This window comes from Cervus canadensis, chromosome X (assembly GCF_019320065.1).
Source record: "Cervus canadensis isolate Bull #8, Minnesota chromosome X, ASM1932006v1, whole genome shotgun sequence".
Lineage (NCBI taxonomy): Eukaryota > Metazoa > Chordata > Mammalia > Artiodactyla > Cervidae > Cervus > Cervus canadensis.
The window spans coordinates 126,490,976-126,515,520 of record NC_057419.1 but is presented as its reverse complement, the minus strand read 5'-3'; the positions used below and the strand labels follow the sequence as shown (position 1 = coordinate 126,515,520).

Sequence of the window (24,545 nt, the reverse complement as noted above, 5' to 3'; positions counted from 1 at the left end):
AAGAATCTGCTTGCAATGCAGAAGCTTCAGGAGCTGCAGTTTCAATCCCTGGGTTGGGAAGATCCCCTGGAGGAAGGCATGACAACCTACTCCAGTATTCTTGCCTGGAGAATCCCATGGACTGAGGAGCCTGGTGGGCTACCGTCCATAGGGTCGCCAAGAGTCAGACGTGACTGAAGTGGCTGAACACAGCACAGCACAGAGTGTGAGCCATGGAACCAAGAGCATAATGAGGGGCAGGAAGAATTTCGCTTCCACTGGGGGCTTTGTTGTAGGCAGTTGCAATCAAAATGGAGTGTCCTCTCAAACAACCTGTCCTCACTTTCTTTTGCTAAATCAGAAGGAATGGAGAAGTAGGGAAATAATCCTCTTTCAGGTTGAGTGAGTGCTTGCTCCTGACTATAGCCCACCAGGCTTCTCTGTCCATGGGATTCTCCAGGCAAGAATACTGGAGTGGGTTGCCACTCCTCCAGGAGATCTTCCTGAGCCAGGGGTGGAACCTGCATTTCCTGCATTGCAGGCGAATTCTTTACTGCTGAGCCATCTGTCCAAATACAAAACGAGTTGCTTCTAAAGGTGACTGAGTTCCTTGTTACTAGTGAGTCCAACTGTAGGTCAATTAGGAGCCACTTGGGGGTAGTAAGAGCACATGGCCCAGTCAAGATGGGCTCTAGCCTTAGCAGAAGCAGAATGAAGGAGAAGGAACAAGTGGACGACAGTAAGAAAGCTGTAGAAGTATTTTCCTAATAGACACTGAGTACGTTTAAGGCTGACTTGTCAGTCTGTCTCAAGTAATTCCTCTATCTTCTTTAAGATGGTGGATCATTAAACACAAAGAAAAAAGTATCCTGCTACATATAGATCCAGTTTCCTCCTGGGTTAAAATGAATTTGATTTAATAAATCAAACATTTGAAAGATTTCTTTGGAATTTAAATTCACAGTAATAGCTAATGTACTTTCTATTCAAAATTCTAAAATTAAGGAATCTGATCTTGCTTTTAGTTAGATAATATAAATGAAGAGATTTTAATGACAAACATGTAATCAGGAATGTAAGATGAAAAATAGGACATTTTCTAAAGCTCTCACATGGTATCTCTGATAAGGTTTGGTCAGTACACAAAGAATTGAAGAATGCAGTAAAAACAGGAAGGTGTAATGCACTAGGTATTTTATTTTTCAAATACTTTCCATATGCCTTCACATCCATGGCAACAGACAATAAATAGCATATGATTTAAAAATTAAATCTATTGACATGAAAAAACATTTTTCCAGAGAAGATATATGAAAGGCTAAGAAACACATGAAACGGTGTTTGACCTCATTAGTCATCAAGGAAATGCAAATCAAAACCACAATCAGACACCACTTTATATCTACTACCATGGCTATAATCAAAACATGACAACAACCTTCCTACAATGCCGTGTGCTTGTGTGTACTTAGTTGCTAAGTCATGTCTGACTCTTTGCGACCCCATGGACTGTAGCCCAAGATCCTCTGTCCATGAGAGTCTCTAGGCAAGAATACTGGAGTGGGTTGCCATGCCCTTCTCCAGGGGATCTTCCCGACTAAGGGATTGAATCTGCACCTCAATGGGGAGGTAAACTGGTGAAGTTGCTGTAAAATACAGCTTGGTATTTCCCCAAAAAGCTAAACACAAAGTTACCATATACCCCATCAATTCCACTCGTAGGTATATGCCCAAGAGAAATGAAAACATGTCTTAAAAATACATACATTTTCGTAGCAGTGTTATTCATAATAGACAAAAAGTAGAAACTACCTAAATGTGCATCAACTGCTAAATATTTTATATCCATACAATGGAATGTTATTCAGGAGTAAAAAGGAATGAAATAATGATTCATGCTTCTATAACGACGAACCTTGAAAATATTGTGTTAAGTGAAAGAAGTCAGATACAAAAGAACTCATAGTGTGTGATTCAATTCATATGAAATGTCCAGAAGAGATAAATCTGTAGAGACAGAAAGATTAATGGTTGCCCAGAACTTGGATGGGGGTTGGGGATAAACAGTGGGTGACTATTAATGGGTACAGGGTTTCTTTCTTGTAATGATGAAAATGTTCTGGAAAATGTTCTGGAATGGTGATGGTTTCACGTTCTGTGAATATATTATAAAACATTTAATTATAGAATTTAAATGGGTGGATTGCATGGGATGTGAATTATAACTCAGTGAAGCTGTTTAAAAATTATACTCCATTTTGTCCAAGATATTTATGATGCCTAACAAGTATATCATCATGATATCTACTTCCATAATATTAAAACACTGTTTTCACAGTCAGGGAGAAAAAGGTTAACAGTTGGTCATGATTTTGGCTAGCAAATCCTGATGCAGCCTCTTTCAATCGCCCATGAAAATATTTATGCAGACCCCTGAAAAGTTAATAACTAAAACAAAATCTTTAACTAATAATCTATTATCCATTTAGTTAAGGCTATGGTTTTCCCAGTAGTCATGTATGGATGTGAGAATTGGACTATAAAGAAAGCTGAGCACCGAAGAATTGATGCTTTTGAATGGTGGTGTTGGAGAAGACTCTTGAGAGTCCCTTGGACTGCGAGGAGATCCAACCAGTCCATCCTAAAGCAGATCAGTCCTGAGTGTTCATTGGAAGGACTGATGTGAAGCTGAAACTCCCAATACTTTGGCCACCTGATGCGAAGAGCTGACTCATTTGAAAAAACCCTGATGCTGGGAAAGATTGAGGGCAGGAGGAGAAGGGGATGACAGAGGATGAGATGGTTGGATGGCATCACCGACTCAATGGACATGAGTTTGGGTAGGCTCCGGGAGTTAGTGATTGACAGGGAGGCCTGGCGTGCTGCAGTCCATGGGATCACAAAGAGAGACTGAACTGAACTATTACTCAAAACTTTGCTTGAAAAGTCAAGTGCTGACTTAGCAGTAAATTAGATTACACATGCTAACCTGTAAAAAGGTGGGAAATGTTTTATAGAAATACAGTATAGAAATAAAACACATAGGGCTTCCCAGGTGGTGTTAGTCTTAAAGAATCTGCCTGCCAGTGCAGGATACCCAGGTTTGATCCTGGAGGAGGAAATGGCAACTCACTCCAGTATTCTTGCCTAGAAAATTCCATGGATCGAGGAGCCTTGTGGGCTACAGTCCATGGAGTCACAGAGTCGAACATGACCGAGCATGCACATATATGCCAAAAGCACCTGTACCTGACTCTTATCCTCAAGGATCAGACCATTTAAAGAGCAGAACAGGCTTCTCTCGGCTTCAAGGAAATTTTTTTGGGACAAGGCTGGGGCCATTCTAGTTAACTCTCCCTCTTCTCTCTTTCTTATTTCATAGAAGAATGGCAGTTGCCAGGATACAGCTTGTTGGGAAGCCTGTGATAGATGTATCCAGCGAGGCAGAGTCCATAAGTAAAGTCTGTGGGTGGAAGCAGAAAAGAGAAGAGCTTTGGTACACCTGAAGGAAGGACTGGGTCACCATACTTCTGGACAGAGTGGGACAAGTATAATGTAGATACCTTATTTGATGACAATAGCCAAGATTTGATAGATCTTGCTTTGTTCAAGCAAATCATCTCTTGTTTATACAAATATATACATACATGTACACACACACATATATATATATATAAATTCATGCTTCCTATGAAATAATACTATACAGAAAAATGAAAGCATTATCCTGTAGATTTCATTGAATTTATGCCTATTTCTAGTTATTCAATATAATTTCATAAGAGTGGAATTTGAGTCAGTTTTCATATTTGACAAATATCTTAAAGACTTTTCATACATATTAATTACTTCCCTTACTTAAAGGTCATGGTAAATTATAATCACACCAGCAAAGTATGAAAATTTTCAATTCCTTGTCAATACTGGATATTTAACCATAAAGAAATTTGTTTTAATTTGATAGAGAAGCTATAGAAACAATATTATTACAGTATTTTTAGTTCAAATTTATTTGATTACTATTTAATTATATGGAATTTATTTTTATAGGTTTACCTTTCCTATTCCTTCTTTTGTAAGTTTCATGTTCTTGCCCTTCAAACATTTTTCTACTGGGATATTTGTGATTGCCTCATTTATTTGTTAGAACTCTACATAATAATTGTATCTACCCTTATTCTGTCATATGTTGCAAATATTATCCAGGTTTCACTAGCCTTTGAGTTTTGATTAATTATTCATGAGATTTCTTAGATACAGAAAAATGTTTTTAACTGCAATCAATTCTCTTAGTCTTATCCTGTAAGATTTTTAAAACTTTACCTCTGTGATTAGGAATAACTTGGCAGCCAATTGCCCCATCAGTATTTTCTGATTTGAAATGCCACCTTTATGATATATAAAGTTCATACACATAGATAAAGACATATATTATGTAGATAAGCAGTTTTTGTTTATTCTCTTATCAGTCATGCATTGATTTATTTTAGCCTTACAATACATAAATATTTTCAAATCTGGCACTGCAAATTCTGTTCATTGTTATTTTCAAAATAATCTTAGCTATACCACTAAACCACTAAATTAGCACTTAGAGATGAAATTTATAATCTATTTGTCAAATCCTCCTATCAAATAATGTGGCACATCTTTTTATTTATTAAGGATCTTGTCTTTTAAATACCAAAGTAATTTACAAAAATTTCATTCATTTGCCAATGTTATTCTGAGATATTTTATAATTTTGGCTGTCAGCACAAAAGTTTTTTAAATATAATATTTTACTTTCTATTGATATTTAGTATTTAAAAAGAATATGTACTTTTGATACAATTTTGTATGGTTCAGAATGAGATAGTTAATGAATTATCCAAATTCACAAAACTGTTATGCATTTTTGTTTACCTTGATCTGTTAAATAAGTTATGAGAAAAGATCCATCCCTTGAAGATTGATTCATCTGCAGTTTCTCTTTGTACATTCACCTGTGTTTCCTTTATATAATCTGAAGCATATTTTCTATCAAGAATGTATGTCTTGTGAACATGAAATACTGCTTTTGGCACAGTTTACAATTTAACTCTTTTTAGAATTAACATCACAACACTTGCCTTTATTGTATTATCATTTTGTACTTTTCTCATCCCTTTATTATTAAACTTTTTCTCTCAGCATGCCTTAAGTACTTCTTTATTAAATTATTAAATAAAGAAAAGGAGATGGATTCTGAGAGTAGAGGGAAAAGCATTACTAAAAGGTGACTTTTAATTTTTAGACTAACTTGGTAGATTTTGGAGGACTGGAAATAAGACAATTTTCAACATATTAAGTTGAAAACAAAAATGTTTTCATATACAATAGACATATGTCTGGAGTTCAAAGTTAGAGATTGTGGCTGGAGATATAATTTTGGGAGTAGCCAGTTTAGGAATGTTATTTAAATCCATGGCTTGATCTGATCACCTAAGGTAAGGGTACAGAGTAAAAGGAATGGAGGTCTATAAATTAAGCTCTAGGATATGCTAACATTTTTATGATGAAAATAAGAGGATCAATATGTATGAGTGAGTTTCTCTGCTGTGCACCTGAAACTATCACAACATTGTTAATTGGCTATACTCCAATATAAAATACAATTTTTTTGGAAAAAAAAAATAAGAGGATCCAGTAAAGGAGACCAAGAACAGGCCATATTAAAGTTAAGAGGAGAGTAGGTTTTCATAGTAGCTGGTGGGGAAACTTTCTTGAAACGGAAGGACTGGATAATTTTGTCAAAAGTTGTTGAGACAGCAGTGTCCAAGTGAAGCTTCTATAGTAATGAGAATATTCTAGATCTGTGCTGTAGAACACAGTTGCCACTAGCCATAGTTGGCTATTGAACACTTGAAATATGGCTATTGTGACTGAGGAACTGAATTTCTTTTAATTTAATAGCCAAATGTGGCTAGTGGCTGCCATATAGGACAATGGCATTTGAGTTCTTAGGAAAGATGAAGACAGAAATGTGTCCATTTAGACATCAGTTTCATTGGAAAGGTGGAAAACTGGATGAGAGTGGGCCAAAGTGTGAATAAGATAAGAAGAAGCAAATTCAATAATATCATATCAAGAAAAAAACAAAAACAAGATGCAAAATTATGTGTGGAGAAAGATCTCTCTTTTAAAATAGGATATAAGAAGCATAGAAAACCTGAAAAGGGTATACACTAAAAATATTAACAGGTTATCTCTGAGTAGTGGGATAATGCTTGATTTTATTTCCTTCACATAATTTTTATATTTTTTAATTTGTACAATAGCTATGTATTCTTTTCATGTTTGATGAAATTGAAGTATATGAATATGATTATCTCAATGATATTAAATGTATTAGACCAATACATTATACATTTAAAAAATAGAACTAGAATTTGGTAACTCAAAATAAAGGATAAGATCTTTGACTTGACATTAAATCATTCACTGAACATAGTACAAATCTTTCTGAAGTTAAAAGGCTGTTAATGGACATTTTAATACATAGACTCAGTGTAATTAAATTGTACAGTTTTGTCATCAATTTTTACTCTAGGTCTAACTTTTGTTTTTTACAAATATGGTTTAGGGACTGATTCCATGTCATATTTAAATATAATTAAAACTTTTACTTTCTAAGAATTCTATAAGAGTCTTGAGTATTGAATAAGATTAATATTACCCTAAATTATGGAAGGTCTCTTTAAACAAGAGAGCAGTTGGTTAGTAATTATCATCAGATACCAAAAGTGTTTAAATATTATAAAAATGGTATTCTATGCTCATCCATAATTGTTGATTAAATTCTAATCTTTCCTACTAGATTTTTCAGTTTCATATTTATCTCCATATCCCTAAGCAGTGGCATATCTTTGTATAAAGAGTAATATTGCCTTATTGTTTATTATATGACAAGAAAAATTAAGATTTGGTTAATTTTGTGGTCTTTCATTTTACTAATCTGCCACAGAATTTTGTCTTGAGATTGTGGGCAAAAAGATGAATGTGTTTGACTTCTGACTATTTAAGATGATTTTGGTTACAAAACTATTGAATTTATTCTCTGCTTGTAATTATTTTAAACGGAGATAAGAGAATGGTGTCAATTTGAGTCCAATCAAGGAAAAATTTAGACCACTTCAATGTTCTTTGTGTAGCATCGAAAACATAAGTTAACTATGTCTGTCCTCATTCTCCAAATTTAAATTCCAGAATTATCACTACTGCTCAAGCTCAACTTGATCCCAAAGTGCCCAAGAAAGGGGATTGCTCTCCATGTCTTAAGATAATTCTCCTAATAGATAAAAGATGTGGCATAAAGGAAAGAACATTCAACTAGGATAAGAAAACCCAGATTATCCTCCTACACTTCTGCTTGCTTCCAGTATATGTAACATTGGGTACAATATATGTAACTCTATATTTAGTTATGGAAACTGTTGTTGTTATTTAGTTGCTAAGCCATATCTGACTCTTGTGACTCTATGGACTATAGCCCGCCAGGCTCCTCTGTCCATGGGACTTCTCAGGCAAGAATACTGGAGTAGGTGGCCATTTCCTTCTTCAGGGGATCTTCCTGACCCAGGAATCGAACTGGAGTATCCTGCACTGGCATATGGAATTCTTACCACTGAACCACCAGGGAAGCCCAATGGAAATACATAGAACTGTAAAATGGAGGTCATAATGGTTCTTACTTCATGGTGGTAATTAAATTTTTAGACAATTTTATAATGCATTTAATGGAGTTTCTTGCCTAGAATAAGTGTTAAATATTATCTCCCTCCTTCACAAATGACCTGTTGTTGTTATTCAGTTACTCAGTCATGTCCGACTCTTTGCAACCCCGTGGACTGCAACACACCAGGCTTCCCTGTCCTTCACCATCTCCCAGAGCTAGCTTCAACTCATGTCTATTGAGTCAGTGATACCATCCAACCATCTCTTTCTATGTCTTTCCCTGATGAACCCCACAAATAACCTGTGGGGTTCATCAAATCCAAGTGTCAACCCCTATTCTGCCTTTTCGTAGTTATGTGATTAAGACAAGCTATTTAACCTCTCCAGCGTCTAGAATTCTGTAAAAAGATAATACTACTACTACCTACCCTATGAGATTTTCATGAGGATTGCAGCATAGTATGGCATAATATACATGAAGTTTCTCCCAAGACACTAAGTATAAAATTTTATTATTAAAGGTTTATCTACTGCTTCTGGGCCTTTCAGCTAAGATCAAGTGTATTAAAGGTCTGTCTAGAGCTTCCTTTAAAGATGAACCAACACTGAAACCTGGGACCCTGTGCTGCAGAGCTGGGTGGTGAGGGGGCAGTGCAGGAGATACGGGGGCCAGAGCCTTGAAACCGCATGCTGAATGCAGTGTGTTTTTGCAAAGCTGTTTCCTTATTATTATTAAATGTGTTCCTTGTAGGAAAATTAGAAATGTAGACATAAATTTCCCATTGCCACTCCCATCAAAGGCAGGTGCCGCTGCATGGGGGACCAGGTTTAGACCTCTCTCACCTACACATGGCTCTAGGCCATTGGCTTTCTGGGGTCTCTGTGAATTGCTTGCTCCCTCAGAGCCCAGGTGCTACCTGCTGCACCCCTCTAGAGAGAGCCCTTTTCAGTTCACTGTGCAGAGCAGCAGGAGAATCAGCCACCACGCTGGGATGGATCTGTGGGCAGATAGAATTGAGGATGAAGGAATCTGGAAGTAATTATGACCTTCTTAACCTTAAGACCTTACTCTTGAAGCTAGAGACTCCAGAGTTCAGAGCTAGAAGACCCAAAAGAGCACCAGGCAGCTGACACTTGCTCAAGGACACACAACAGATTAAAACACATGCTGTCAGGCAGGGAAAGCAAGATGGCAGAGTAGTAGCTGGACATGAAGTTGGTCTCACTCCACAAATGCATCAAGATGGAACAGTTCTCACACAGCACTAGCTTAACATGAGCAGAAGACCTCAGGCACCAGAAAGGACAAGAAAGATCCCCATGTAACTGGGTAGGATGAAGGATGAAGGGAAAAGAAGTAGAGAGGAAGTGGGGTGGGACCTGTGCCCCTATGAGGGGGAGCCGAAAGAGTGGTGAGGTTCCCACATCTGGGGAGCTTCCTCACTGACGGGGAGGTCGGTTGGGGCAGAAGGAGAGCATCTGGGGCTGTAAGAGGAGAGTGACATGGCCGGTCTGTGGCAGGCAGGATAGAGTGAGACCTACACAGATGGTCCATGCCACAGCCTTGTGTGCTTTAGCCTGGGAAATGTGTCTGCTAGTGTGCACAGGGGCTGGGAGCTGGAACATGGGGACTGGAGAGCAAACTCGGGGAGAGGACTGCTGCTGGATGCAAGGAGACAGCCTCAGGGGGTGGGGAGTGAGGAAATCTGCAACCAAGAATGCTTGTGGAGGTGCCATTGTTGAGTCATGCGCAGAGACTGAAGCTGCTATTGCAGCTTCTCTCCCCACATGCTGGCCCCTGCACCCCAGGCTCCAGGAAAGGCCACCACCAGGGCTGGGCCCTCTCACACCTGCAGCCAAACCCCAGGGTAAGGCCCCCAGTGGGTATGGCCCTTGAGCATCTGCTACTGGGCAATAGGAAAGGCCCCTGCCGAGGCTGAATATCTTATGCCAGTGGCCAGGAGCTAGGAAAGGCTCCTACCCAGGGCTGAATCTCTTGTGCCAGTGGTTATGGGCCTCCCCACATGCCTCGTCACCAACGGGGCCGGATTTCTCACCAAATTTTTCATGCACCTATTGCTGCTGGGGTTCCTATGACCCTCAAGGCCATGCCACCTCCATACCCCATCCTCATTGGAGTGGACCGGAGTACTCCAGGGTAGTCTCTGGAGCAGACCCCTGTGAGTGGCCCACATGCAGAGGTGGGGCTAAAACCACAGCTGAGCACCAGAGGCCATGCAACTAAGGAAAAAAAGCTGAAATCTCTCCTCACAGCTGTGCAAACCATGAATTGACACACCCATGAGCAGCTTAGGAAAAACTCAGTGCCTACAAAACATCTGAATGGACGAGTGCTCCCACAGGCAAGATGGACCTAGACAAAACAAAAAGACAGCCCTCAGAATAGGAGAAAATATTTCCAAATGATGCAACCAACAAGGGGTTAATTTCCAATATGCACAAACAACTCATACAACTCAATAACAAAAAAACAAACAACCCAATCAAAAAATGGATATAAGACCTAAACAGACATTTCTCCAAAGAGATATAGATAGCCAATAAGCACATGAAAAGATTCTCAACATCACTAATTATTAAAGGTATCACAAGGAGGTGAAAATTCAAAACTACAGGGAGGGATCACTTCACACTGGTCAGAATGGCCATCTTAAAAAAAATCTATAAGCAATAAATGCTGGAGAGGGTGTGGAGAAAAGGGAATCCACCTACACTGTTGGTGGGAATATAAATTGTTACAGCCACTATGGAGAAGAGTATGGGGTTTCCTAAAAAACCTAAAAATAGAACTACCATATGACCCAGAAATCCCACTTCTGGGCATATACCTGGAGAAAACTATAACTTCCAAAAGATACATCCATCCCAGTATACATTGCAGCACTATTTACAATAGCCAGGACATGGAAGCAATCTAGATGTCCATCAACAGAGAAATGGATAAAGATGTAGTATCATATATAATATCTACATAATGGAATATTACTCAGCCATAAAAAGAACAAAATAGTGCTATTTGCAAAGATGTAGATAGACCTAGAGACTGTCATTCAAAGTAATCCAGAAAGATAAAAACAAATATCATATAATATGACTTATATCTGGAATCTAGAAAAATGATACTGAGGAAATTATTTGCAAAACAAAAACAGAGACACAGATGTAGAGAACAAACTTATGGATACCCAGGGTGAAAGACGGGTAAGATGAATTGGAAGACTGAAATTGACATATATATACTTCTAAGCATAAAATAGATCACTAACGAGAACCTACTGTGTAGCAAAGGGAATGCTACTCAGTGCTCTGTGTTGACTAGAAGGGAAGGACGTCTAAAACAGAGGGGCTATATGTATACCTATAGCTGATTCACTTTGCTGTACAGCAGAAACTAACACAACATTGTAAAGCAACTATATCCCAACAAAAATTTGTTAGTGTCTGACTTTCTGTGATCCCATGGACTGTATAGTCCATGGAATTCTCCAGGCCAGAATACTGGAATGGGTAGCCTTTCCCTTTCCCAGGGGATCTTCCCAACCCAGGGATCGAACTCAGGTCTTCTGCATTGCAGGCGGATTCTTTTTTCTTTCTTCATTTATTTGTATTAGTTGGAGGCTAATTACTTTACAATATTGTAGTGGTTTTTGCCATACATTGACATGAATCAGCCATGGATTTACATGTGTTCCCCATCCTGGACCCCCCTCCCGCCTCCCTCTCCATCCCATCCCTCTGGGTCATCCCAGTGCACCAGCCCCGAGCACTTGTCTCATGCATCCAACCTGGACTAGTGATCTGTTTCACACTTGATAATATACATGTTTTGATGACGTTCTGTCAGATCATCCCACCCCTGCCTTCTCCCATGGAGTCCAAAAGTCTGTTCTATACATCTGTGTCTCTTTTTCTGTCTTGTATATAGGGTTATTGTTGCCATTTTTCTAAATTCCATATATATGCGTTAGTATACTGTATTGGTGTTTATCTTTCTGGCTTACTTCACTCTGTATAATGGGCTCCAGCTTCATCCATCTCATTAGAACTGATTCAAATGTATTCTTTTTAATGGCTGAGTAATATTCCATGGTGTATGTGTACCGCAGCTTTCTTATCCATTCATCTGCTGATGGGCATCTAGGTTGCTTCCATGTCCTGGCTATTGTAAACAGTGCTGCGATGCACATTGGGGTACACGTGTCTCTTTCAGATCTGGTTTCCTCAGTGTGTATGCCCAGGAGTGGGATTGCTGGGTCATATGGCAGTTCTATTTCCAGTTTTTTAAGGAATATCCACACTGTTCTCCATAGCGGCTGTACTAGTTTCGCAGGAGTATTCTTTAACAGTTTAGCCACAAAGGAAGCCCAAGATTACTGGAGTGGGTAGTCTATCACTTCTCCAGTGGATCTCCCCGACCCAGGAATTGAACTTAGGTCTTCTGCATTGCAGGAGGATTCTTTACAAACTGAGCTATTAGGGAAGCCCTAAGGTGATAAACCAATATTAATATATGTAGGATATGAACAACACAGTTCTTACCACTCCTTCTTCCTTTATTCAGCAAACATTGTGAACGTATCTTTGATCTCAAGCAACCCAGACTCTTATGAAAGCAGCCCTCACAATACATTAATTTGGGCTGGATTGGAACAGTATCTTATCCAGTACTGTCATGGTAAAAGCTAGGAAAAATATGAGAAATGAATCTCAACAGATTTGCTATAGAAAAATCAATAAATGTTCTCCAAAACCCTTTTCCCAGGGGTCCAATCTCATACTTCTGCATGTGGATATTCAGTTGCCCAGCATCATTAATGAAGAAACTGTCTTTTCTCCATTGTATATTTTTGGTGCCCTTGTCATAGATTGGTTGACTTTATATACATGGATTTATTTCTGCACTCTTTATTCTGTTACATTGGTCTATGTGTCTGCTTTTATGCCAGTACTGTGATGTTTTGATTACTGTAACTTTGTAATATAATTTGAAATTAGGAAGTGTGATGCCTCCAGCTTTGTTCCTTCTCTAAATTGCTCTATTTGGGGTCTTTTGTTATTCCATACAAAAATAATTTCAAATAACTTTGCCTTATTTTAAAATTTATACATCTCAGGGTTAAAAAAAAAGGAAAAGTAAAGGGAAAGGTCACTGACAATTCAGTGATACCTACCATCAGCATAAAATATATTTTAAAATAAAAAGCATTAATTTGCAATTGTAAATTGCATTGTAATTTACAAGCAACCATATAATTGTACTACTGATGATTTGACAGATTATTACACAGAACTGATTCAAATAGCAGTAGTTTTGTCAATTTGTAGCAAGGATTTTAGATAACTTAAAACTTCAAGGGAAAGAAATTCATCTTGGAGTAAAAAAAAATCGGTAATATACTGCTTTTGAGTCAAAATAAATCCTGATTGCCATATTAATAGTTTGTATGTTTTCAGAAGTTAATCAACAAATGAAAGCACATGACCACACAAAAACACTTATACACAAGTGTTTATAGCAGCTTTATTTGCAACAACTTGGGACTGAAAAACAACTCAGATGTCAATCAACAGATGAAATAAATAAAAATTGTGGTACAGGCAATAAAAAGAGTGAGTTACTAAAACACGAAACAAACACAAAACACACACAAAACAATATGAATCTCATGTGTTTGTTAGCCATCTGTGTGTCTTCTTTGGAGAAATGTCTGTTTAGTTCTTTGGCCCATTTTTTGATTGAGGTGAGGGTGGGATGTTTTGAAAGAACAGCATGTATATTATCTATGGTGAAACAGATCACCAGCCCAGGTGGGATGCATGAGACAAGTGCTTGGGCCTGGTGCACTGGGAAGACCCAGAGGAATCGGGTGGAGAGGGAGGTGGGAGGGGGGATCGGGACGGGGAATACGTGTAAATCTATGGCTGATTCATATCAGTGTATGACAAAACCCACTGAAATGTTGTGAAGTGATTAGCCTCCAACTAATAAAAAAAATAAATTAATTAAAAAAAAACAACAATATGAATCTCAAGATAATGTAATTAAAAGAAGCCCGAAAAGAAGGAGTAGACTCTGTAAGATTTCATTAATACAAAACTCCAGAAAATACAAAGTAACATGCTGTGACAAAATGCCAATAAGCAGTTGCTGCTCAGAGAAGGTGGGGGAAGTTTTGGAGGTAGGATAGTGTGGCTTGGAGGGAACGAGAGAGAGGGATTGCAAAGGGACACTAAGAAATTTCTGGGGATGTTGGATTTGTTGATTTGTTGCATCTTGATTATGGTAATGGTATTACAGTTGTGAACGTACGGCAAAACTACCATTTTGAACACTTTACAAATACTGTAGTTTATTATGTATTAGTTATACTTCATTTAAGCCATTAAGAAAAGAACATGTCTTACTTCCTGTTTATCTTTGTTTTAAAAAGTAAAAAAGAAAAGAAAATTACGGGCTTTTTTTATTTATGACACTTCCTGATGTTTTGTGCCTTTATTCTGTGATACTCAATGGTCAACCTCTTTGGGAATATTACAGTTTCCTCCAGAAAGGTAGAAATGAATATTTCACATCCTCTGACATTATTTATATGCTGCTCTGCCAAGTTATCTTTTTAAACCACATTTTCTGAGACTTGTTTCTTCAGCATCCACTCCCTTGCTTTTTGTATGCCTGTATGTGCACACACACGTATCTTTGTTCAGCCTTCAGAGCACTGGAGAACTCTTGCATTTTTAAGAATTGTTTTTTTCTTTCTCTTTCTTGTGTTCTGCTTTCATCTCTGAAACTTCTGAACATCTCTGAAAGCCAACTGATTGAGGTAACACTGAAATTTCCACTTTGAGACAGAAAGCTAAAAATATACAAAAAGTGTCCTCTAAATGGATGTTGAGCAGCCAATGATTGTTACTGCAAGTTATGTTACCAGACTCAACTACTTGAACACAGAAGGGACCTTGGGACCCAAAAGGTTAAACAAATTTGTTTTTTCCGTGGCTCATTACAAAACATTCCCAGTTTTTACACAGAGTTTTTCATTTTCATTTAAGTTTCTATACATGCTGAATTTTCCCCCCTTGGTTTTATATATACATATATTTCTCTGGACCAGGTGGGTAAAAAGAAAACCTTGCAAATGCTTTAGATGAAGAAATACTTATGAAAAATTCCAGGATCCATTTTGAATTCATTATATTTCCTGGAGAGAGCCATCAATATTTTTAATAACATTTTTATTGAGATATAATTCACATTGCATAAAATTTAACTTTTCAGTGTGTAGGAATCAGTGTTTTTTAGTATATTTATAAAATGTGCAAAATCACCACTAATTCCAGAATATTTTAAACACCCCCAAAAGCAACCCTTTACTATGAAGCAGTCATCTTCATCCCTCTCTTCCCTCTAACTCTTGTTAATCACTAAAATATTTTCTATTTCTATGCATTTGCCTATTCTGACATTGCATATAAATGGAGTTATACAATAAATGGTCTTTTGTGACTGTCTTCTTTGACTTAATTTTCACTTGTAATGTTTTCCAGATGCATCCATGTGAGATCATGTATCAGTATCTAATTTGTTTCATTTTCAATGCATGTATCAGTACTTTTTTCCTTTTCATTGCTGAATAATATATCACATTTTTCTTCAACTAATGGACATTGCTAAATAATAACCTATTGAAAGGATGTATCACATTTTGTTTGTGCATCTGTTGATGGACATTTGAGTCATTTCCATTTTTATTGGGAGAAGGAAATGGCAACCCACTCCAGTATTCTTGCCTGGAGAATCCCAGGGACAAAGGAGCCTGGTGGGCTGCCATCTATGGGGTCGCACAGAGTCAGACGAGACTGAAGCAACTTAGCAGCAGCAGCAGCATTTTTATTGACTATTTAGAATAATGCTGCTTCTCTGGTGGCTCAGATGGTAAAGAATCTGCATACTATGAGGGAGACCTGTGTAAAAATCTTTATGTGAACATATAGTTTTAATTCTCTTGAGAATGGAATTGTTGGGTCATATGATAACTCTGTATTTAACCTTTTCAGCAATAGCTAAACTGTTTTCTAAGGGAATTACACCTGTAAAATTCCCTTCAGTAATTTATAAGGATTTCAATTTCTCTATATCCTGGTGAATGCATGTTGCTGTACCTCTTTTTGATTCTAGCCATCCTAGTGGGTGGATGTAAAGTGGTATTTCATTTTAGTTTTGATTTGCATGTACCTAACCATTAGTGATGTTTAGCAGACTACATGGGTTTATCTTTGGGGAATTCCTTAGCAGTCCAGTGGTTAAGACTCCATGCTTCCAATGCAGGGGGCCCTGGTTTGATCCCTGTTCTGGAAAATAAGATCCCACATGTCACACTGCAGCAAATAAATAAAATAAAATTTTTTAAGATGAAAATTATCTTTGGAGGAATAGCCATTTAAGTCCTTTGTTTATGTTTTAATTGGATTATTTGTTGTTATTGTTGAGCTGTAAGATGTCTTTTGAAGAAGGAAATGGCAACCTCCTCCAGTATTCTTACCTGGGAAATCCCATAGACAGAAGAGCCTGTCAGGCTTCAGTCCATGGAGTCACTAGAGTCAGAGATGACTTAGAGAGTAAACCACCAAGATATCTTTACACATTCTAAACCCTAAACTCTTATGATATATGATTTTCAAATGTTTTCTCCTGCTCTGTGAGCTGTATTTTCACTTTATTGAGTGTTCTTTGAAATAAAATTGTTTAAAATTTTTGTAAATTTCCATTTATTATCTATTTTTTCCTTTGGTTGATTTTGATTTTGGAGACGTATCTAAGAAACCATTGCTTAATGCATATTCATGAAGATTTACATCTATGTTTTCTTCTAAGAGTTTTACACTTTCAGTCTTTATATTAAGGTCTTAAATGCATTTTAGCTTAATTTTTGTGTATGGTGTGGTAAGTGTCTAACTTCATTCTTCTGTGTGGATATCCAGTTGTCTCAGCACTCAGAATTTTCTTTTCCCATTGAAATGTTTTGGTACCCTTGTTGAAGTTCAAATGGCCATAAATCTATGGGTTTATTTCTGGACTTTCAATTTTGCTCCATTGATATATGTATCTCTCTTTATGTTAGTACTGAACTCTTTTTATCAATATAGTTTTGTAGTAACCCCTCCTAAGTTTATGGTTTATTTTTAAAATTAAAAAAAAACTTTATTTGCCAAAGATGTGTTTCCATCTTCAGATGAAAAACATTTATATAAGTCTTCTTTAGCATACCTACCATATGCAAGTTGAATATTTTAAATTTCTTTTCATCCTTTTCTTGCCTACAAGAGATTTTGATTGTGATCGATTATATTTTTGTTTATTACTCTGTTTAATTTCAGAAAAATTTAAGGCAGCTTAGATAAGTTGTGATTCCTAAACCACACATATTTGTTTATTTTTCTATTTGTTTATTTGGAAGAAATAAAAGATCTGGAAATTTTCATTTAAATACCAATCAAACTGCTATCTTGCCATTCCTCACCCATCCCCTCATCAAGAACATAAAAGTATGTTTTGGACTTAGCTTCCCAAAGAGACAATAGGCAAGGAGAAAAGCTCTTACACCTGTGAGCTTTCTGAGGTTTACACTAGATAGTGTCTTTAGTCAGTGCCTGTCTTCATTTCTTTTGATTCTATCCTCAACATCTCTTCATGGTTTTGTCTACTAATTGACCATAACTGCAGGGTCATTCCCTCTTAGTTTCTTTTTTTTTTTTTTTAACAATTTTTATTGGACTGTACTTGATTTGCAATGTTGTGTTAGTTTCCAGTGTGCAGTAAAGTGAATCAATTATACATATACACACTATCATCTTTGCTTCTGAGCCAATATTGATAGAGGCAGGTCATATACCAATAATGCTCCATACTGCAGTTTGTCTCTCACTTCATCTGCATTTTGTAGAGCTTGGAATGTAGTCAGAATTTTAAATTGTGTTCTCATATTCCTACCACAATTGTTACGGTCACATGCTGGCTCTTGCACTGACCCTCAACTCTCTGCCGCTATCCAGATTCAGAATCTGATATGCAAGGATGATTCCTGACTTCTATGTACCCCCTGGGTTACAGAGTTTCCTTGTGTGTGTGCTGTGTGTGCTAAGTCACTTCAGTTGTGTCCGACTCTTTGAGATCCCATGGACTATAGCCCGCCAGGCTCCTCTGTCCATGGGATTCTCCAGGCAAGAATACTGGAGTGGGTTGCCATTTCCTTCTCCAGGGGATCTTCCTGACCCAGGGATAGAACCTGTGTCTCTTATGTCTCCTGCATTGGCAGGCAGGTTCTTTACCATTAGCACCACCTGGGAAGTCCTAAGTTTCCTTAGAATGATAAACAAGACAATGTCTTCTCCTACAGAGTTCATAACTTAGTTTCTTCTCAAAGATAAGTGATAACCCTGAATTTCAGTCTGCTTGACCAATGCCTGATATCTTAACTGGCTTTTGGTGGGCCATTTCTTTGGGGTAAAAAAAGTTCTTGGTCTTTTGCAACATGTGGCCAGTACAGTCAAGAAGGGAGTCATAAATTTGCAGCAGAGCAGACATAACTATAATGACCTAAGTAGCGCAGTAGTAAAGAATCTGCTTGCCAATGCAGGAGATGCAAGAGATGCAGGTTCGATCCCTGGGTCGGGAAGATCCCTGGAGAAGGAAATGACAACAAACTCCAGTATTCTTGCCTGAAAAATTCCATAAACAGGGGAGCATGATGGGTCCCATTCCATGGGGTCACAGAGTAATACACAACTGAGCACGCACCCATGCAAGACATAACTATTAATTCAGGACAAAAACCTGGTGGGAGAGGTAGATGGCAGTTAACCCAGATACTGACGTTGGCCCTGGAGAGGTCAGCCAGGTGGTTTTGATACAGTCCTGACTTTTGAGTCTGTCTGTGGAGGAATGTCTAAATATATTGGTTGGTGAACCAGAGAAACATGGACTCACACTTGTGAGACAAGACCTCTTTGGTGTTCCTCACAGTAAAACACCAGAATTCTACTTTCAGTGAAGCACTATTTGAGAGTTCAGTAACTCACCTCTGTTTCTTAACTGAGTCTAAGACTAGAAATATATGAAGAACAAAGATATAATTTATAGAATGTGATTTTCTATCTATTTGGTTAGTTATTTTTAAATTGGAGTACACTTGCTTTACAATGTTATGTTAGTTTCTGTTGTACAAAAAAGGGAATCAGCTATATGTATACATATATCTCCTCCCTTTTAAGCCTCCCACCCTTCCACCCCATCCCACCCCTCTAGGTCATCACAGAGCACCAAGTTGAGCTCCCTGTTCTATATAGCAGCTTCCCAATAGTTATCTGTATTACACATGGTAGTGTATATATGTCAGTTTGACCCTCCCAATTCGTCCCACCCTCACCTTCCCCCCCTGTGTTCACAAATCCACTCTCCATGTCTGCACCTCTATTCATACTTGGAAATAGATTTATCAGTACCATTTTTCTAGATTCCATATATATAGACTAATATACGATATTTATTTTTCTCTTTCTGACTTACTTCACTCTGTATGCACCCCAATATTCTTTCCTATTTTTAGCTTTTAAAGGAACTTACATAGTACTACTTTAATACCTAACTCTCATTAGTGACAATCTATGTATAAGAAATTTGTACACATTTGAGGATGTGATAGAAAGGAGTGAACATTAGTAAAAATAGATGTACCTATTGGTTAAGAGTAAGCATTAGTTACTCATCGTTACTCTTTCAACAAGCATTTATTCAGCACCTACTATATGCCAGTTGATATAAAGCCCTAAAAATTCAACATTGTAAGAAACAGGCTAAAATGTTGGTCAAATATGGAGATTTTAAATGAGTTCCTTGGAATTTTATGCTGGGAAGTATGAATTATAAATGAGCCTTATAAGAGGTGAAATTTTAAGGATAATAAGAAAAGCAAGGGTTGCAAAATCAAGAAAACCTGAATTTGAAACGTGCCTCCATGCACTACCTAGGCAACGTTGGCGAGTCAGTTAACCCTTCTAAGTTAGGTGCTTTTTCTAAGCATCAATTTCCTTATGAATCAATTAGAAGTGAAAATAAACTACTTTGGAAGGTTATTGTGACCATGTAATGAGATAACATATGTAAGCTTACTAGTACAAACACATGATATGCATCTACCTTATCCTTTCCCTGCGAGGATAGAAGAGGCATCCATACTTTTGTCCTTTTGACATCAGGCATGCTATCCTATCATCTTTAACTATTCTGAGTGAACAACATCTCTTATTTTGGTAAACTCATTGTAATTGTGTTTTTAGGAATCTCAATTTAGTTCTTCTCTAAGGTTTCTCGCAGTCTAGTGGGAGAAACAGGCAAAAAACTGAATTCCATACAATATGGTAACTGCCGTGAGACATATAAACACAGAGTGCTCTGACAGGACATGGGGTGGCATCTAAACATGACTGGAGAAGAGGGGTTTCAGTGATGGCTCCCTGAAGCAGATGATACAAAGAATAGCCAAGAATTTTCTTCAAAATATGGAGATTCATGAATCCAGAATTCCTTTCATCTTAAACAGAAGGTTGGTCACTAATTGTCTGGGACAGAACCCCAACATTCTTTTGTAACAATGCCATTTGTGTAATAACTCCTCCAACATACTTAATCAACAGAAAGTCTTGTGACTTTCTTGGTGGTCCAATGGCTAAGACTCTCTGCTCTCAATGCAAGGGGCCTAGGTTTGATCCCTGGTCAGGGAACTAGATCCCACACATCACAACTAAAAAAGATCTCCCATGACACAACTAAAGATCCTGCTTGCTGCAACTAAGACCCAGTTCAGCCAAAATAAATAAATATTTTAAAGAGGGAGAGAGAAGGTTTCATTAGACTCATTATGGAGAACAAGTATCTCCATCACAGCCTCAAAAACAGTGATTTACGTTTATAATTTTAGAGGCACTGTGATATAGTTTGGTAGTCCTTACTCTTTGCTGCATGGTAGAATATTGTGGCAGTGCGTGCTTAAAAATTACAGATTTCTTAAAACTACAGTGAGGTATCAACTCACACATGTCAGAATGGCCATCATTAAAAAGTATATGAATAAGAAATGCTGAAGAGAGTATGAAGAAAAGGGAACCCTCCTACACTGTTGGTGGGAATGTTAGTTGTACAGCCACCATAGAAAACAGTACTGAGTTTCCTCAGAAAACTAAAAATAGAATTACCATATGATCCAGAAATCCCACTCCTGAGTATATATCTAAAACAAGATGAAAGATCTAATTCAATGTTCACAGCAACACTATTCACAATAACCAAGGCAGGGGAACAATCTTAAAGTCTATCAGCAGATGAATGGGTAAAGAGAATGTGGTACATATATATAGTAGAATATTACTCAGCCTTAAAAAAGAAGGAAATAATGCCATTTGCAGCAACATGGATAGACCTAGGGATTATCATACTAAGTGAAGTAAGTCAGAAAGAGAAAGTACCATATGATGTCACTATAAGTGGAATCACAAATATGTGGAATCTAAAATATGGCAGAAATAAACCTATCTACAAAACAGAAACAGACTCATAGACACAGAGAGGAGACTTGTTGCCAGCAGGAATGTGGGAGGAGCAGGGAAGGGATGTACTGGGAGTTTAGGGTTGGTAGATGCAAACAATTACATCATAAATGGATGGACAACAAGGTCCTACTGTATAGCACAGAGAAATACATTCAATGTCCTGAGATAAACCTTAATGGAAAAGAATATAAAAAATGTCTGTATATATGTATGTCAGAGTCACTTTGCTGTACAGCAGAAACTGACACAACAGTGTAATTCAACTACATGTCAATTAAAAAATTATTTTAATACAGCTTTCTTGTTCTCCCTCCAGATAATTTGAATCAGTGTCTTTGGGAATTAGGCCCAGACATCATTTTTAAGAGCTCCCCAAGAAAGATGACATGACTCACTCAAGTCACAGAGTAAGTTCATTATTGAGCCATGAAGATAACAACAACAAGCAATTCAAATGTACAGTGAGTGTTAAAAATAAGTGATATAGGAGGATAAACAGCTTTGGCTGGGCATGTGTTCTCTTCATGGCCCAATAATGAACTTACTCTGTGACTTGAATGAGTCATGTCATCTTTCTTGTCCTTAATTTCCTTGTCTGCAAGATGAGATGATTTCTGAGGTCTAACATCCTCATACCATGGCTCTCTTACTTTACTTCGGGACAATATTTCTTCTGTTCATCTACCAAAGGACAAACTTTGGTATTTTGATTGCCATACTATTTAGTTTATTCAAGCACATGGTGATTCTCAAACTGATATGTACTGTGGAAGAACATTAACATTCTCAAGGAAAAGATTTGGTCAGAGGAAAATTTTCAAAGACTTATGTAATGAAATAAAATAAAATAACACTTGAGAGAACATTTTTTCATGTAATGAGAGAATCCAGACTGTGAAATATTAGAAGGGGGTAACTCTCTCCAGGGCAGCACGATGATAGATGGGATAAGAGAACAGCCAGATTCACTACCTATTTAGAACATAGCCTAAAGTAAAACTGAACTTCTCAGGTGCTAAACATATTTTATGTTCATATTTCTGGAAAAGTGCACTGATTGACCCTGAGAGGACTTGATGGTTAGAATCAATTTCAGGTTCTCTTCTCACAAAAATACACCTCAAATACAAGCATATAGAAAGCATTGCATGCAGGTCAATATACCTATAATTTTGTAAAATAGAATTATTTTAAGGATAGACACTCAATGATCTATAAGGTGCTGCCAGTGTTAGGAATATCATCACTTGTGTTAAAAATTTTGAAAAAAAAGTTGAACACCTCGAAAGAGCTGTATTATCACTAATGTATTCCCCAGGAAAGAACATGGTGGGTGAATCAGAATGCTTGTCAGTTGTCCAGTGCTTGAGGTCAACAGTCAATGCTGTTTGCTCCACTACATCTAATGATGCAAGAGGAAGTCATTGATGGGGAATACTGCATGATTGGAAAGAAAGCAAAACTGTTCGACCTCCTAATGTGCTTTGGTCACCTCATTCAAGATTATTCAAACTGGAAATAGTAGAAAAATATAACAATAAAGGAATTGAAACCCAAGGTAAGTGAGGAGATAGGGTGTACCTGACTTCTTGAAGGGAACTCAAATTTCCAGGCCCAGATAAATTGGTTCCCAGTCTGAGAGAATAGCTTATGAACTATGAAAGACAGGTTTAGATGCTTAAGATCATGAGGAAGTTTAAAGGACTGAGAAATAGCAAAAACATCTTCTCATTACCTCCCACCAAGCATAAAACAGTCAAAGCTATATACACTTAGGACAAGGTTACCCCGTGAAATAAGAAAGGACTTTAGGATGACATGTACATGGCTTCAAATCTCAGCTATACCACTGAGGCTTAGAGGAAATTACTTTCCTTTCTGAGCCTCAGCTTTCTCAATTATAAAATAAAAATAAAATCTCAATCTTGTGGTTTTGCTGTAAAGATAGAAGATAATACATGAAAATGCCCAACAGAAAGCTTGGTACATCACGGGCATTCAACAAATAACACTTCTTCCGTTATTAAAACAGTCTGTGCCTCAGGCCTGATAGTTTTTGTACACATTATTGTGTTTCTGGGAGGCCTAAAGAAAAATTTATTGAGACGATACATTGTAAAATCACCAACCTGGATAAACCCTGTGACTGAGTTGAATAATTATCTTCTGAAGTTCCTCGGTAATATGGAGTCAGACTAGATTTTTCACTTCCTAAAGACAGACATTTTGTAAGAGGTGTTTTTTTAAAGTAGTGCTAAACTATTTAATGATTTGGATTCTCTCTGTAGCTAGAAAAACACCCAGGGTGCTTTGTTTAAAAGCAAACAAGGGTTGGTTTTGTTTCATCTTCTAGATGACCATGTGACCTTTTTGGCAACCTTTTTTGGTGTTGGACAAGAAGCAGTACACCTATGTGTCCTCTATCCCATGAGATGGTGCCCATTAGTGATGATGTATGTGTGTATTTTGGAAGGTGAATTGGGAAGAAACGTAAAATAAAGATGTAAAATATTGCTTGCAATAAGCTCCCTTTGAAGTTGTAAGGCATAAAGTCTGGATGACAGTACAAGAAGAAGTGTGTTCACAGCATAAAAATAGATGTGATTGGAAACATACTGTATTTTTTCTAGTTTCCTCTGAAGTTTACCTCTAGAATTTGGGGTCCAGTGCTGGAAATTTCCTTGCTTCTGAAATGTAGGTACTTTTTTTATTGTACAAAATAGGCATTCAATATAAATGTGCATTTGATACATATATGAATGAACGAAGAATGTATTTTCTAATCTGGCACAAAAATATGTAGTGTACACAGTTGTGCTGCCTCAATTGGAAGCACTGTTTAATGACCAAAGCTAGTGAACTGTCAACGTACCTTGAAATAAGGATATAGACAATGTAGATATAGTGAAAGTGAAGTTGCTCAGTCATGTCTGACTCTTTGCGACCCCATGGACTATAGCCTACCATGCTCCTCCGTCCATGGGATTTTCCAGGCAAGAATACTGGAGTGGGTTGCCATTTCTTTCTCCAGGAGATCTTCCCAACCCAGGGATGTAAACTGTGTGTCCTGTGTCTCACAGGCTACAGTTCACGGGGTTACAAAGAGTCGGACACGACTGAGCAACTTCACTTTCACTTTATCTACATTGTCAATATCCTTATTTCAAGGTATATTGACAGTTTACTGGCTTTGGTCATTAAATAGTGCTTCCAATTGAGGCAGCACAATTGTGTGACAATGTAGATAA

The 24,545-nt window shown here is 37.5% G+C and overlaps 1 pseudogene; it reads left to right on the top strand.

Moving 5' to 3' along the window:
* Positions 1 to 8,805, top strand: part of LOC122435728 — a 64,602-nt pseudogene extending 55,797 nt beyond the window's left edge.
* The last annotated feature ends 15,740 nt before the right edge of the window (positions 8,806 to 24,545 follow it).